The 16,384-nt window shown below is 42.2% G+C and overlaps 1 protein-coding gene across 2 annotated transcripts in view; it reads left to right on the top strand.

The window, feature by feature from the left end:
* MARCHF3 (membrane associated ring-CH-type finger 3) overlaps positions 1-16,384 on the top strand; it is a 151,605-nt gene that overhangs the window by 83,855 nt on the left and 51,366 nt on the right. Inside the window, exon 2 of one of the 2 annotated variants that reach the window (XM_030317222.1) lies at positions 15,248-15,354. The exons of the other annotated variant lie outside the window; for it this stretch is intronic. The gene's annotated coding sequence lies outside the window, so the exon portion shown is untranslated. The remainder of the gene's footprint in view (positions 1-15,247; positions 15,355-16,384) is intronic. 2 annotated transcript variants of the gene reach the window in all.

Below are 16,384 nucleotides of genomic sequence, written 5' to 3'. Positions count from 1 at the left end.
CACTGGTAACCACTCATTACCCGCAGGGTCGGGTTGAACTTTTTAACCTCTGTAGCTTCATTTTACTCCTTTCCTCCTCCCTCCCTCTGCACTACAGCCCGAAGAACTTCCTTCAGCTGTGCTGACACTCTGGGACTTCCTGGAACTCTCTTCTCCCTTTGCTTGGTTTGCTCCTCTTATTTAGACCGTATCTAGGTGTCAGTTTAAACCTCATTTCCTCTGGGACCTGTGCCCACCCCACCCCCACCCTCCACAGTCATGATAAGTGCCTCCCTGTGAACGTGCAGACCACGGTGTATTTTTCTCTGCCCTGTTGCACATGTTTCTATCTCCAGGGGTGTGCTGGTAAATGTCCAGCAACCAGCTCTCTGGGGAATAGGGGGCGGCGGGCAGGGGGAGGAGGGGTGATTTAGCATTTGCCCATTTCCTTGGTGTAAATACTTCCACACTTGCCAATTTGAAGCCATCAACATGGCTTCACTGAATGTGAACTTGGAAAGGCATCAATGGGATTGTGCAAATGGGCTCCAGCGCATACCGCTGGATGTCTGTCTCATCCTCTCTGACCTGGGGGAAGGCAAGGATCATCTCTGTCTTGCTGACCATTGTATATCTCCTCGGTGAATAAGAAGGGCAGGCAAGGGCAAGATAATGGGCTGGTGTTTTGAGACATATTGAGATAGTGAAATGTGTTGCTTCTTCCCAATGAGTAAGGAAGGAATGGGAGAGGAAAGGGTAAAGGCCGGGTGTAATAAAAATAATAACCAACAGGGGGGTGCCTGGGTGGCTCGGTTGGTTGAGCATCTGACTTCCCCTCATGGTGTGATCTTGCAGTTTGTTGAGTTTGAGCCCCACACTGGGCTTGCTGCTGTCAGTCCAGAGACTGCTTCGGATCCCCCGTCTCCCTCTCTCTCTGCCCCTCTCCCGCTCCCACTTGTGCTCTCTCAAAAAATAAACACTTAGGAAAAATAATAAGAGTAACCAACAATCACTGCTTCCTTACAGACTATACCATATTTCCACACACAGTGCATCATGTGATTGTTTTCACAGAAAAGTTAGGAAGAGGGGTGTTATTTAGTCGATGAAGAAACTATCTCCCCAAAGGTATAGTGATCTACACAGGATTACACAGTTCACACCTGAGCTAGAACAAAGTTTTTCTTGAGTTTTACCCCCATGTCCGTTTACTGTTCAGGGTGGCTTCCCATATCGACGTCCCTGCTTGTCGTGGGAAAACAGACATTTGGGCAAATGCAGAGATTGAAGCAGAGAGGATAATGGTGCAGGGAAGAGCAAGGATTGCCCAGGTGTGAGGAATGTTGTGCCTGTGCACATGTGCACACAGGCCAGCCACACATGACACAGTATCTTGGGAAAGGAATACCAAGTGAGTGACAGAGCCATTGGTGACAAGACCCCTCAGCAGTGAGAGATGGGATTGTGAGCACTTAAGAGTGGGGCTTAAATAAGGCAATCCTGAGAAATAAAACCAAAGCTGGAGGCATTACAATCCCAGACTTCAAGCTGTATTACAAAGCTGTAATCATCAAGACAGTATGGTGCTGGCACAAGAACAGACCCTCAGACCAATGGAACAGAACGGAGAACCCAGAAATGGACCCACAAACGTATGGCCAACTAATCTTTGACAAAGCAGGAAAGAATATCCAACGGAAAAAAGACCATTTCTTCGGCAAATACTGTTGGGAAAACTGGACAGCGCCATGCAGAAGAATGAACTTGGACCACCTTCTTACACCATACATAAAAATAAACTCAAAATGGAGGAAAGACCTAAACATAAGACAGGAAGCCATCCAAATCCTAGAGGAGAAAACAGGCAACAACCTCTTTGACCTTGGCCACAGCAACTTCTTACTTGACATGTCTCCAGAGGCAAGGGAAACAAAAGCAGAAATGAACTATTGGGATCTCATCAAAATAAAAAGCTTCTGCACAGCAAAGGAAACAATCAGCAAAACTAAAAAGCAACCGATGGAATGGGAGAAGGTATTTGCAAATGACATATCAGATACAGGGTTAGTATCCAAAATCTATAAAGAACTTACAAAGTCAGGGGCACCTGGGTGGCTCAGTCAGTTAAGCATTTGACTCTGGCTCGGGTCATGATCTCACGGTTTGTGAGTTCAAGCCCCGTATCGGGCTCTCTGCTGACATCTCAGAGTCTAGAGCCTGCTTCGGATTCTGTCTCCATCTCTCTGTGCCCCTCCCCAACTCGCGCTCTCTCACTCAAAAGTAAACAAACAGTAAAAGAAAAAAAAACAAAAAAAAAACCTTACAAACTCAACACCCAAAAAACAAATAATCCAGTGAAGAAATGGACAAAAGACTTGAATAGACACTTTTCCAAAGAAGACATCCAGATGGCCAACAGACACATGAAAAAGATGCTCAACGTCACTCCTCATCAGGGAAATACAAGTCAAAACCACCATGAGATACCACCTCACACCTGTCAGAATGGCTAACATCAACAACTCAGGCAACAACAGATGTTGGCGAGGATGTGGAGAAAGAGATCTCTTTTGCATTGTTGGTGGCAATGCAAACCGGTGCAGTCACTCTGTAAAACAGTGTGGAGGTTCCTCAAAAAATTAAAAATAGGGGTGCCTGGGTGGCTCAGTCAGTTGAGTGTCCAACTTTGGCTCCGGTCATGATCTCACCCTTCATGGGTTCGAGCCCTGCATTGACAGCTCAGAGCTGGAGCCTACTTTAGAATCTGTGTCTCCCTCTCTCTCTGCCCTCCTCAGCTCACACTCTGTCCCTCTCTCTCAAAAATAAACATAAAAAAAATTTTAAATTAAAAGTAGAACTATCCTATGATCCAGCAATTGCACTACTAGGTATTTATCAAAAAGATAAATTCAAAGGGGCACATGCACCCCTGTGTTTATAGCATCACTATCGACAATAGCCAAAGTATGGAAAGAGCCCAAATGTCCATCAACAGATGAATGGATAAAGAAGATGTGGTATGTGTGTGTGTACATGTATGTATATGTACATATATATGTATATATATGTATATGTATATGTGTATATATACATATATATATAATGTAATATTACTCAGCGATCAAAAAGAGTGAAATCTTGCCGTCTTCAACAACGTGGATGGAACTGGATTGTATTATGTAAGCAAAATAAGTCATTCAGAGAAAGACAAATATCATATGATTTCACTCATGTGGAATTTAAGATACAAAACAGATGAACATATGGGAAGGGAAGCAAAAATAAGATAAAAACAGAGAGAGAGGCAAACCATAAGAGACTCTTAAATACAGAGAACAAACAGGGTTGCTGCTGGGGTGTTGGGTGGGGGAAGGGCTAAAGGGGTGAGGGGCATTAAGGAGGACACTTGTGGGGATGAGCCCTGGGTGTTCTACATAAGTGATGAATCACTAAATTCTCTTCCTGAAATCATTATTATGCTGTATGTTACCTAACTTGGATTTAAATTAAAAAAAAAAAAAAAGTGAGGTGTAAAGAATTGGATACCTGGATTCAGATTCTGTTCCACCCCTTGGCTGTGTGACCTTGGTCTTGTAACCTTTTTGTGCCATCATTTCCTGCTACTACTAATCAACCCTCAGAGGACTGCTATGAAGATTAAATTGGATAATCCATGCCGAATGCTTACAACTGGGCTTGTTCCATAGTGTACCCTCAATATTATTTTTCTAACTTCCATTACAGTGTGGGGTGTTGTTTTTTTTTTTTTTTTTGTCTCTTCTGTAAGACACTGAGGTACTTTCTCATGCTTTATTGATGTCGATCATAGGAAAAGAAAACCTTGCAATGGAGTAGTGCGTTAGTACAAGCAGAGATACAGTTCCACTGGGTGTTTGAGCTCAGTGTGTTTCTGAGGAAGTTGCAAAACATGTTAAAAAAAAAAGAGAGAGAAAAAGAAAAAAGTCTTGGGGTGCCTGGGTGACTCAGTCGGTTGAGCACCTGACTCTTGATTTCGGCTCAGGTCATGATTTCAACATTTCGTGAGTACGAGTACCGCGTCAGACTCTGCACTGACAGTGTGAAGCTTGCTTGGAATTCTCTCCCTCTCTCTCTGCCCCTCCTGGGCTCTCTCTGTCTCTTTCTCAAAAATAAATAAAGAGCCTGTGCGGTATATAGTTCTTTCTGTGTTTTCTTTCTACGTCTGTGTCTACAGTCCTCACTTTAGATGGCACACCCCTTTAGGGCAGGGCCCGTGTTTGCTTTTGAACCAAGAGCATGGTCTTTATATTCTTAAAATTACATTACAAAAGTAAAACAAAGATTAGTATTTTGTGATGTGTGAAAATTACATGAAATTCAAATTTTATTTTCCGGGAATGAAGTTTTATTTGAAGTTTTTTATAGCCAGGCAATGTAGCTAATATTGCCTGTGGCCTTTTTCACACTACAATGGCGGAGTTGAGTCTTTGTAACAGAGATCATAGGGCCTGCCTGCGAAGCCTAAAATATTTCCTGTCTGGCTCTTTACAGAAAAGGTTTGCTGACTTCGGTCCTAAAATAACTAGTAGGTCTCCTAAAAAGTTGCTATCCCCTCCCCTATTGAGATTCAAGGTTTTGATTGTTTATCAGACCACACAGGGAGTGGTAGAAACTGTGCTGCGATAACCTTTTTTTTTAATGTTTATTTATGTATTTTGAGAGAGAGCACGCACACAGGTGCCTGTGCACACAAGCAGGGAAGGAGCAGAGAGAGAGGGAGAGAGATAATCCCCAACAGCCTCCCCGCTTTCAGCACGGAGCCTATGTGAGGCTCAATTCCATGACCCTGAGATCATAACCTGAGCCTAAATCAAGTCAGACGCTCAACTGCGCCACCCAGGTGCTCCTGTGATGCCATTTTTTTAAAAGCCACAGTGTGATTAAATAGCTCCAAATGCTCAAGAAGGCTTCCTTTCGGTGTCTAAGATAAGCTGTCATGGGGAAATGAAGTTAGTTTTAGGTAAGAAATACAAGGCAGGAAGACCCCAACCTTGAGTCTCAGCACCATGATTCTCTAAACCAGCAATGGTGGCCAACATTGCACAGGGCCGTGTAGATCAGCTAACATGATGATAACGTTGTTATAAGATACCGTCACTGCACGCTGACCCCTCAGAGGACCTGACTCTCATTTCCTTCCCAGACCTCTTCCACAGGCTGGGTACGAACAATGGTGGTGCGGGGGTCCGGGTGACTGCCAACAGCGCCACCAGCAGAAGGACCCCCCCCAGGCGCTTCCCTGAAGCCGTCACCGATAAACCAACACATGAATGAAGGAATGTGCTTTTCTGGGATCAGGGCCCAAGTGCAAACAGTGCCTCTGCCAGAATCTTCCTTTAATGTTACGCTGGACCTCAGTCCTGCCTTATTCAGACTATACTCTGAGGGACGCTACTGTCACATACATAACACATGCTTTGGCTTCAGTTTTGAAAAACCAAGCACAGTTCTGAGAACTGTTTCTAACGAGTGTGAATTTTCCCACCTGTTTCTCTTTTTTTCTTTTTTTCCTATTTATTACACTTCTTTTTTCTGTTTCTCTTTTTTTCTTTTTTTCCTATTTATTACACTTCCCTGTTGGGTGGCTGATGTCAACGTTTTCCCCCACAGTTGAGAGAAGGCAACAACGTTTTTAAAAACTAGGTTTGAACTTCTAATTTCACCCGCAGTGTTAGGAAGCTCCTGAAAGGCGGCTCGGCACGAGGGGCTTTAGAGGACTGAGGCCTCATTTTCCACACTTACACTTGAGGTTCTCTCTCTTCCCACAGTACTTAGTAATTGTTTATCAGTTTTCTGTGAAATTCTGAACATAACTTTGCTGAACCAGAGTCAGTTGTAAGGCACCAACGGTAGTTAACATCTCTGTCTGTTCAGTGATAATGTGGTCTCAACGCTGTGTTCTTTCTATAATAGAAAATTGGAGGGGATTTTGTGAACTGATGGGTTTTACACTTTCCATCACTCCTAATGATGCTCATTAATTTGTTTTTATATTTATTTATTTTTGAGAAAGGGAGTGCCAGCGGGCTGGGGCCGAGGGACAGAGGATCCAATGTGGGCTCTGCTCTGACAGCAGAGAGCCCAATACGGGTCATGAGATCATGACCTGAGCCGAAGTAGGTCTCGGCTGAGCCACCCGGGCACCCCACGCTCATTAATTTTTGAAAAGCAAAGCTTCTCACTATGATTTACTTTTAAATTTCTTTTTTCAACGTTTATTTATTTTTGGGACAGAGAGAGACAGAGCATGAACGGGGGAGGGGCAGAGAGAGAGGGAGACACAGAATCGGAAACAGGCTCCAGGCTCTGAGCCATCAACCCAGAGCCTGACGCGGGGCTCGAACTCACGGACCGCGAGATGGTGACCTGGCTGAAGTCGGACGCTTAGCCGACTGCGCCACCCAGGCGCCCCAATGATTTACTTTTAAAAAAAACAAGCATAAAACATAATATACACCTGCACTACAATTAAAATGGCCATCTGGCAAAAAACAAAAAAAACAAAAAAAAAAAACCCATACTGTTTAGCATCAAAGATCAGGTTAATTGAAGCTGTATCAGTGTCAAGGAGAAAGAGAGAGAAAGCAAGATCTGCTGATGGATAAGGAGTAGAACTTCTCCACTCAATCCTTATTATTCACAGATTCCACAACTGAGAATTCACCTACTTGTGAAAATTTATTTGTAACCCCAAAATCAATATTTGCAGTGCTTTCACGGTGATTTGCGGACACGCACAGGGTAGCAAAAAATTCGAGTCACCTGACACACATGTTCCCAGCTGAGGTCGAGCAAAGCTACGCTCAGCTCTTTCAGATCTCATAATGTAAACAAGCGTCCTTTTCCCACTGTGCCCGTGTGGGCTTTTTGTTGGTGATTTTGCTCTTTAAAATGGCAGAAATGCCGATGTGCTTTCTAGTGTTCCCAAGCACAAGAAGGCTACGATAGGTCTTACGGAGAAAAACAGAAGTTCGATAACTTGCATTATCTAACTTCTATAAGAAGAGTCACATAAGTTTAATTCAGGCATGGGTTGTAGTATTGTGGGCCCTGGGTTCACTGTTAATGAATCAACAAAACATGTTAAATAAGTATCTTTAAACAGAAACACACATAAAGTAAGCTTATGTAGTGACGAAAGGTTATCACTTGATGAAAATGTTATGCCCAGAGCCTTGCAGGAATCCAGCACTGGGTTTCTGTTAGGAGCAATGGTTCATTCAGCATTGACAGCAATTTACAGAACATAACAACCTCGAGTAATAGGAATTCAGTGGTATTTGGATTCCCTTTTTATTCAATTCTCCTATATGGGGCTTAAGTACCTTTAGTCCAGAAGAATCTCTGGCTGTTAAAATTACAGTGACTTTTTAAGTAATTATAAGTTATTTTTAAAGCAACAACAAGGATGTCTTCCAGTTCTTCCAAGATCATTAGAGCCGTCTTATCTCTGAATACTGTCCCATGTTCCAAAGGTGGTCGTACCGCAGGTGGTCACTCGCACAATGGTACAGGTAAGGTTAGGGGATCAGAAGGAAATGGAGACACAGGTAGAAGCCAGGAGAGTGCTAGTTGCTGGTTTGTGTTCTTTCATTTCAACCACTCCGGAGACCTTTTGTCTATCTTGGCTAAACAGTTGACACCATTTGGGGAAGCCTTCCTTTCAAGTGAAAAAGAAAGGGCATGGGGGACAGGGAGGTATATAGGTGAGACGCTGGTCCTAACCTTCTCTAATAGGGAAGGTATACCCAACAGGGTGGTGTTGTCTGTGAAAAATTAATAATAACAGAGTTTCAGCTGAGGGTCACCTGTTATAATCAACCTCTGGCATAAGGTTCTGTTTGTTGTAGAACTGGACACTAATTGGAATTTGTACCTGTGTTATCATCACACAGTATCCAAAAAAATGGGCAACGTCTGGCAACTTTCATGAGGTTTTCTAAGAAAAAGAGCCATTTGCAACTTTAGTGACTAATATATCCACAGAATTCACTTTTATTCAAAGAGAGGACGATCTTAGACTTCTCCCCTACTCCCCAGATACCTGATTATAATAGCAAAGGAGATCACTGTATTTTTTCCCCCTTGTTTGTAAGAAATAAGGAAAATTATTTATTTTGGCTTCTGAAAAACTGACGAACTGTGACATTTTCTTCATTGTAATGCACATGTGAAGTTATTTCCCCCAAACCAGATTCTAATTTTCTATAATTCAGTAGGACAGCTCGCAGAACTTTCTTGCCTACAGTTTGAAAGTGCTACGGGGAAAAATTAAATCATGGCACAAAAAGGGAAGTGAATGAGTTGTGATACCCAGGAAAATATGTGGTGACTCACAGATATGAAAAGAAGTTTCATCTGCAGCCTGAGACTTTGGGAATACTAAGGAAAGTGACTCGGCTTTCAGTTTTTTTCGTATTTTCTCTGTTGTGTCCTCCACGTTAACTCCCAACTTGGGGAGAGGAGGGGAATGTTCAATAGAATCAGATCAACAGAGCTGAGAATTATGCTCTCCTCTCCTCTAAGTTAGTAAAATGTGAACTGAAAAAGTCTGAGGAACTCATCAGCGTCCATGATGGCCATTGCAACTGCATATTATAAAAGTTAATCATGAAATCTTGTAGCTGTTCCACACTGTCTTGCCCAAGCATTAAATACCAAGAATTCTTCTTGTTTCAAAATTTGAGTCTTATCAAAAGAGCATGTACTTTCCCGTTAAGCAAATGCAGTCCTACTCAATGTATTAGGAAACTCTGAAGTTTTTTGTGGAATATACTTGTCATAACTGGAGAAATCACCAACTTTGTTAACTCCAACTTTGGAGGAGGAAAAAAAGTTTTCAGTTCTATTCCTCTTGCCCTAGTCTTCCTTATCACCCCAGCCAGAATGACTAAGGGCACCTTGCATTATGTAGACACTTCATCAGTATTAAATAATAATTATGGGAGCCTGGCAGAGAAATTGAGATCAGAGAGGGGAGCTTGGGTGGCTCACTTGGTTAAGCATCCGACTCTTGGACAATTTCAGCTCTGGTCATGATCTCAAGTTTCGTGGGTTTGAACCCAGTGCAGAGCCTGCTTGGGATGCTCTCTCTGCCTCACTCTCTGCTCCTCCCCCACTCACACTGTCTCTGTCTCTCTCAAAATAAATAAGTAAACTTAAAAAAAAATCTTAGGGGCGCCTGGGTGGCTCAGTCAGTTAAGCGTCCGACTTCAGCTCAGGTCACGATCTCGCCGTCCGCGAGATCGAGCCCTGCGTCGGGCTCTGGGCTGATGGCTCAGAGCCTGGAACCTGCTTCTGATTCTGTGTCTCCCTCTCTCTCTGCCCCTCCCTCGTTCATGCTCTGTCTCTCTCTGTCTCAAAAATAGATAAAAACTTTTAAAAAAAATTTTTAAAGAAATTGAGGTCAGAGATGGAGCTACCAAGTTTTTCCACGAACTTCAGGGGGCTGGGAAAATCATAGAATCCCTTTGCTTTGGTTTCCTCATTTCTGAAACAAGTGAAAATATCCACCAGTTCTCCTAAGGCCACATGGTTTAAATATACAATTGATGGGCAGGCAATTTGGATATAGAAATTCCAAACAGGAATGTAAATGATGCTTTAGAAAAGTTTGGCTGATTATTACAGCTCCTGTTTATAGATTTGTCTTCTCTAGCAAGGATATGACTCATGTTAAGTATATGGATTTTTCATCTAAATTGGCATGTCTCTGGTTAAAAAGAAACAAGCTAACCAAATGTTAATTTAGGCACATTGTATTTATGTGGGGGGGCGGGGAAGAGAGAGTATCCTGTCTGGGTCATTTCGTCTCTCCACTGTTGACATCTGCAGCCGCCACCAAGGTGGGGGAGGATGGGCCACTGGAGGATTCGCTCATGAACCTGGTGTTGGAGACCATTGATGACCGTGTTACGTCACTGTAGTGCTTTGTACGTGGGGGTATTTGCACAGGTACCACTCCATTTTATAATGACAACGCCCTGAGGAGCTCCTTGAGGACTATTTAGTTCTCATGTATTACTGATGAAGAGCCAAAGCTGAGGGAATATAAATGATACAGTGGGGTCCCCATGCCTGTCCGAGGCAAAGCACCCAGGGCCTCTGGGGTCTGACCCAGGGGTCTTCCCACTAAACCAGCTGCTTCCTGGAACGGGCTGCCTTGGAGAGGGGTTGTTGCATATCCTTCCCTGGATATCTCTAGTGTTATGTCTGCACCTAGAGAAGAAAGGAAGTGGTCTTGGTTGATTTTGGATTATTTATGATGAGGACACAGGCCTTTTTGAGTTTGGGATTGGCTTGCTCTCGTTTGGTTTTTGTGTTTATCATTTTCCAAAGGTGGTTTAATGTGCTTCCCCTCTTGAGGGCTATAGGATGTTATTTGTTTATCCTTTTTAGTCTAAATATGATAAAAATACATTTTATTTTGGAAAATACAAAAAGCCTGCACAATAAAAACGAAACAAGAATTGCTTATTACCTGGAGAAAACCACTGTTCACATGTTGATACAGCATCTTTCTCCCTTTGGTAGTTGAAATTATAGATAGGTATTTGTATAGCCTACTTTTTTTTCATATGGCCTTATAGCCTTATATTGTATTTTCCAGTGCCAGTACACCTGTAGTATAAAAGTAATGTTAATGGCCCCACTAATAATCCATGAAATGGGTATGATCTGTTTACTTAATCTTTCCCCCACTTTTGGGCAGTTGTCTGTGCCACTTGAAAGGAACACTGGAGAATATAAAAGAGAAGTGTGGGTGTGGACTGTGCATACTTCCCTGTTTGCATTTCTGATCATGCCCCTAAAATGGGTTCCATAAAGAAAAGACTCAAGCATTATATCCTAAAAGAAAGATTCCTGAAAAGAAAGGTCCAGCCATTGTAAGACTAGCAGCAGAAACCAGCAAATTGCTCTGCACTGTATGTGGAGGCTCATCACCCTTGCCCATGTCATCTCTGCCCAACCTACCCCAGTCATCCACCCTCTGCATAGAGTGTCATCAAGAATTGTAGGTTACCTTTTACATGGCCTGAGCATCACCAGGAAGGAAATTGGGAACTTGGTTAAATTTTGCTTTATGGATTTTTATTTTATTATCATTTTTTATTTTTGTTTATGGATTTTATCTTCATTTTTTGCTTCATGGATATATACGTGTATGTACATATACACTTTTTAGATTATCACCTTTTTGGCATTTCCTGCTGTATTAATCAATGTTCTTCAAAGAAGCATAACCAATAGAATAGGAGATGATAGATTGATGATGATGATGATAGCTGATAGATAGACAGACATAAAGAGATTTATTATAAGGAATTAATTCATGTGATTATGGGGGCTGACAGGTTTCAAGATCTGCAGGGTTAACAGGCAAGCTGGAGACCCAGAAGGGCCAATGATGTAAATTCTAGGTCATAGGCCGGCAGATTTGAGACCCAGAGAAAGCCAGTGTTTCAGTGAGAATCTGAAGGCAGGAAAAAGCACATCCCGGTGCAAAGGCAGTCAGGCAGGAGGAATTCCCTCTCATTCAAGGGAGACTCAGCCTTTTGTTTTATTCAGGTCTTCACCTTATTGGATGAGACCCACCCACATAAGGGAGAGCAATCTGCTTTACTCAGTCTATGGATTTAAATGTGAAACTCATCCAAAAATATCCCTCACAGGAACACCCAGAATAATATTTGACCGAAGATCTGGGCACCCTGTGGCCCAGTCAAATTGACACATAAAATTAACCATTACACCCTCAATCCTGTGCCTCCGTGGCCTGCCTACCTATCCCAACCATTCCCTACAGGTGACTCTGAAATAGCAACCTTTTTTTTTTTTTTCTTTACAACAATAGCTATTTCTAGTGGTTTTGTTACTTCGTATCATTCAGAAACAGAAGGGACAGGCTTCCTCAACTTGTGCACATGGTATCTTGTGACAAATAGAAACCTGGTCATATGATGGTTAGATTCCAGCACCAGCTCATAAGAGCTCAGTCACCTGAATACGGAAGTAATAGTACCATTTCAACTATAGCCAGCCATTTTATCACCATGGGAAAAATAATCTATCCATGACTTCCGAGTCAGGGTCCCACAGAGATCTAGCTTCCACCATGCTTCTACTCAAGCCACAGATCAAGAACCTAAGTCTCGGTAGATCTTCGAGCCACAGATCCTCCTTTTCTGCACTTTCAAAGGGTTCTGAATTGACGGGAAAATGGGAACTGCTTTACCTCTGAAGTATTTTGTATCTTCATCTACTTAGTCATTTATTCATGTATTCATTCATTCTTTGATTTTTTAAACAACACACGCCATGTCAGCTTAAGGAGACTATGTGCATAGGAGGGAATAGGAAGGGAAATTAGAGATTCTTTATTTTAGAGATACTTGCAAGCCATGTTTAGGTTAAGAGTTCAAATTCATAGTCCGCCTATTAATGACCTGTACCAACGAGCACCTGATTCCAAGTCTGGTCATGAACAAAATGATTATTCAGGATTCTCCTTCAATTAAAAAAAAAAAAAAACTCCACACACATGAATAAAAGGATTATTCAAGATTCATGGAAAAAAATAAAATGTTGGCAACCATTAAATAGCAGAGGGGATACTGGACTGCCTAGAATTTAGGGGCACCTGGGTGGCTCAGTCAGTTAAGCGTCCGACTCTTGATTTGGACTCCAGTCGTGATCCCAGGGTCATGGGATCCAGCCCCACGTTGGACTCTGCACCTCTCTCCCCCAAAAAGAAAAAAAAAAAAAAAACACTTAAAGAAGTCAGATAAAAAGGATTGTACTTCTAAGTAAGAGAACTAACTGTTTCAGCCCTTTGTTGCATGACTTTAAACTTGGATCCAGAATTTGATATTAAGATAGTGAATTCATTTATTCATTCAGTGAGCCAGCAGATATTTTTAAGAGCTCATTATGTGCCAGGCACTTGTTAAAAAGTATTGGGTCTTTTTGCAACAACATGGACAGATCTAGAGACTATAATGCTAAGCAAAATAAGTCACTCAGAGAAAGACAAATACCATCTGATTTCACTCATATGTGGAATTTAAGAAACAAAACAAACAAGGGGCTCCTGGATGGTCCAGTCAGTTAAGCAACTGGCTCTTGATTTTGGCTCAGGTCATGATCTCACAGTTCATGGGGTCGGGCCCAACATCAGGTTCTGCATGGAGCCTGCTTGGGATTCTCTGTCTCCCTCTCTCTCTCTCCCCCTCTCTCAAAATTAAATAAATAAACTTAAAAAAAATAAATAAATAAAAGAGACTAACCAAAAAACAGACTCTTAACTAGAGAACTGATGGTTACCAGAGGGCAGGTGGCAGGGGCGGGGGAGGTGGGGGAATGGGTGAAATAAGCGAAGGGGGTTAAGGGTAAATAAATAAACTTAAAAAAATAAATAAATAAAAGAGACTAACCAAAAAACAGACTCTTAACTAGAGAACTGATGGTTACCAGAGGGCAGGTGGCAGGGGCGGGGGAGGTGGGGGAATGGGTGAAATAAGCAAAGGGGGTTAAGGGTACACTTACCATGATGAGAATGGAGTCATGTAGAGAATTGTTGAGTCACTACATTGTACACCTGAAATTAATACAACACTGTATGTTAACTGGAGTTAATTTTTTTAATTAAAATTTAAAAAAAACTTTAAAGCATTAGATCTTAATAATATTGTTTTTAAAAAGAAGAAGAAGGTAGAGAAGAGCTAGAAGGTAGAGGGAAGATCTATAAACTATACGTTTTAGTGTGGTCTTCCCAATGGCTGCATTGCCATTAAAGAAGATTGCTCATGTAAAGAAACCACGTATGTTTTGTAGTTTAAAAAATAATGCAGTTTACTGAAGCAGATTGGAGTTTTATTCCTTGAAACTAATAAAAGAGGCTTATGGGAGTTGGAAAGAAATAAAGACAATGACTTCACAATCATTTGTAGATACACAAGTATCTTTAGATGGCCTTTTTACTCTTTTTAATGAAACTATCCAAAAACCTCCACAGTAATGGGTAATTCACCTAGGAACTCATCTTCATTATTTGTGTAATTTTTAATTCTCCAAGCTTTTAGTTTCGTGTACATCAAAAACCACTTAAGGGCTGTAAAAAGATACTGAAAAGAATGCTACATTTAGAGCAGAAAATTCTGTTATTGAATTTACCATAGTGATCATCGGTTGTAAATCTAAGCAATCAGTCCAGTTTATGAATAGACCAAGCTAGAGAAATCAGCATGCCTCATTTGCATACATACACACCGTCATCATGGATTAGCTTTGGTTGCATTTTCTCCCCTGGCAAACAGGACACGTATTTTATGTCACCTTGAAAGGAGAACTTAATAAAAAGCATGATACGGTATATTCAACCTCTTTCAAGTGTCCAGATCCTTACAACCCGATATCCAAAAAGTCGGACATTTCCCTTTCTGCATATCCCTCCTTTACTGAAAGAACATGTATTTGTCTCATGTACCTAGTAAACATCTAAGTGGGCCCAGTGCTGAGCACTGTGTAAACAAGATAAGTGAGGGCCTGGTTTTAGGAGTGTTGACATCAACGGATGGAAATGAAATGACAGACTCCGTTTAATTGTCTCCTCTGTTGTTAGGAAAGTCCAAAGACATGCCCTCCCCAGCAAAGAGCAGGACCATTCATTCCTCTGTGTCCATCTTAAATGCTTCAGGGTAGCTACCTCATCTGGGGCCACAATGGTACCTGGCTCTTGGGCAAACCCATGGAAGATAAAGGGAAGGTTCCAAGAGTAATCGTGGCCCATCTGGCTCCCCAGAGCCTCAAATTTGCCTGCCAGCAAAAACAAAGGGAGACAGTTTTATATCCTGTATTGGATTGATGCTATGTTTTAAGGTAATACTCTCTACACACGTCGCCTTCTAATACGTAATTTCTTTTAGATTCCTAGGATGCCTCTGTGTGTGTGTGTGTGTGTGTGTGTGTGTGTGTGTGTGTGTTCTGTCTCAACCCGCTGTTCTCCTGGCACGTTCTGGTCCATCTGCCCCAGCCCAGGATCCCCAGGGTCACACCACCCAGTGACAAGATGCATCAGGCCCACCTCTGTCCCTCCCCAGAGCTTCATGTAATATTCTAATAATAATGACAGAGACTGCTGAGTGAACACAGAATGGGTGAGGCACTTTACATACCCTGTCAGCTGAGGGCACGACCACTCTGTAAGGAAGTCACTTTCTCTTTTTCACAGATGGGCAAATTGATGTGCAGGGAAGTCAAGTCTCTTATCCAAAACCGAGCCCTGGTAACTGGTGGCAAGAGCCAGTATTCAAAACCGTGTGCCTGATTCCTAAGCTCGTGAGTTGTTTTTGTTTTTGTCTTTTGCTTCCCCACTCTGCCTGTCAAAGCATTTTGTTGCCTCCCCTATTAGTGTCAGTACTGTAATAAATGTCTCTTGGCTTGAACAGAAATACTGAAAGCGACAGCGTACCCTGGAGACCTGTGCGGTTGCCGTGGCCCTGGCCCAATCATTGCAGCCAGCAGTGTTTGCTGTGTACTTTAGATACATTGTTTCATTTCATTCTCAAATATGAAATGGGCACCATTTTATCCCCAGCTTGAGGAGTCATAACTGGTAGACGGAAGAGCCAGGATTCAAACCAACAGTGTTCAACTCCAAATCCCACATGCTGAATCACTGCAGCAGAGAGAGCTTTGCAGAGAGAGCTTTCTCCCACTTGGCATTTTAGAAAGAAAATTCCAACACTTTTTAGCGGGGAGGCGAGTGATTTCTGGCATCTATGCTAGTCAAGTTGACCATTGCCACTGGATGTGACGGCACCTGCTGTCCTCCTGTTGTGCTCATAGGACAACTTTGCAGTGGGGATTACACTTCAGTAGTCCCGGGCTCCATGGCTAAAGTCCACGATGGTAAGATTTTATGGTGACTAGTTAGCATTAAGATGGCATTATATTATAATCATTAACTGAATACATTGACGTTTTATTGGATTGAAGAAAATAAAGAGGGTATTATATGGGGCCTGTCTGTGTGTGTGTGTGTGTGTGTGTATGTGTGTGTGTGTATGTACTAGAAGATACGCATTAGCCAAGAAGTCAGGACCCGAAGATACTACTGGAGGTCCAAATATCTGAGTAACAGTATTACTTTCTGACAGAGAACTATTTACTAGAAAGATTCTCAGAAGGAATCGAATTGCTTTTATTAGTTTATTTATAGTGTGCACTTCCTTTTTCACCTCTCTCTCAAAAGAGGGTATTTGCACTTTTGCAGAATGTGTGAAAGTCCTCCATTTACAAAGTCCTGGAAGATATTTTTCTGCCAGTTCCTTGGTTCAGCAGCTCTCAGGGAGTTCCAGTGAAGCCT

The sequence above is a fragment of the Lynx canadensis genome, chromosome A1, assembly GCF_007474595.2.
Source record: "Lynx canadensis isolate LIC74 chromosome A1, mLynCan4.pri.v2, whole genome shotgun sequence".
Lineage (NCBI taxonomy): Eukaryota > Metazoa > Chordata > Mammalia > Carnivora > Felidae > Lynx > Lynx canadensis.
This window is presented reverse-complemented; position numbering and strand designations above follow the sequence as displayed.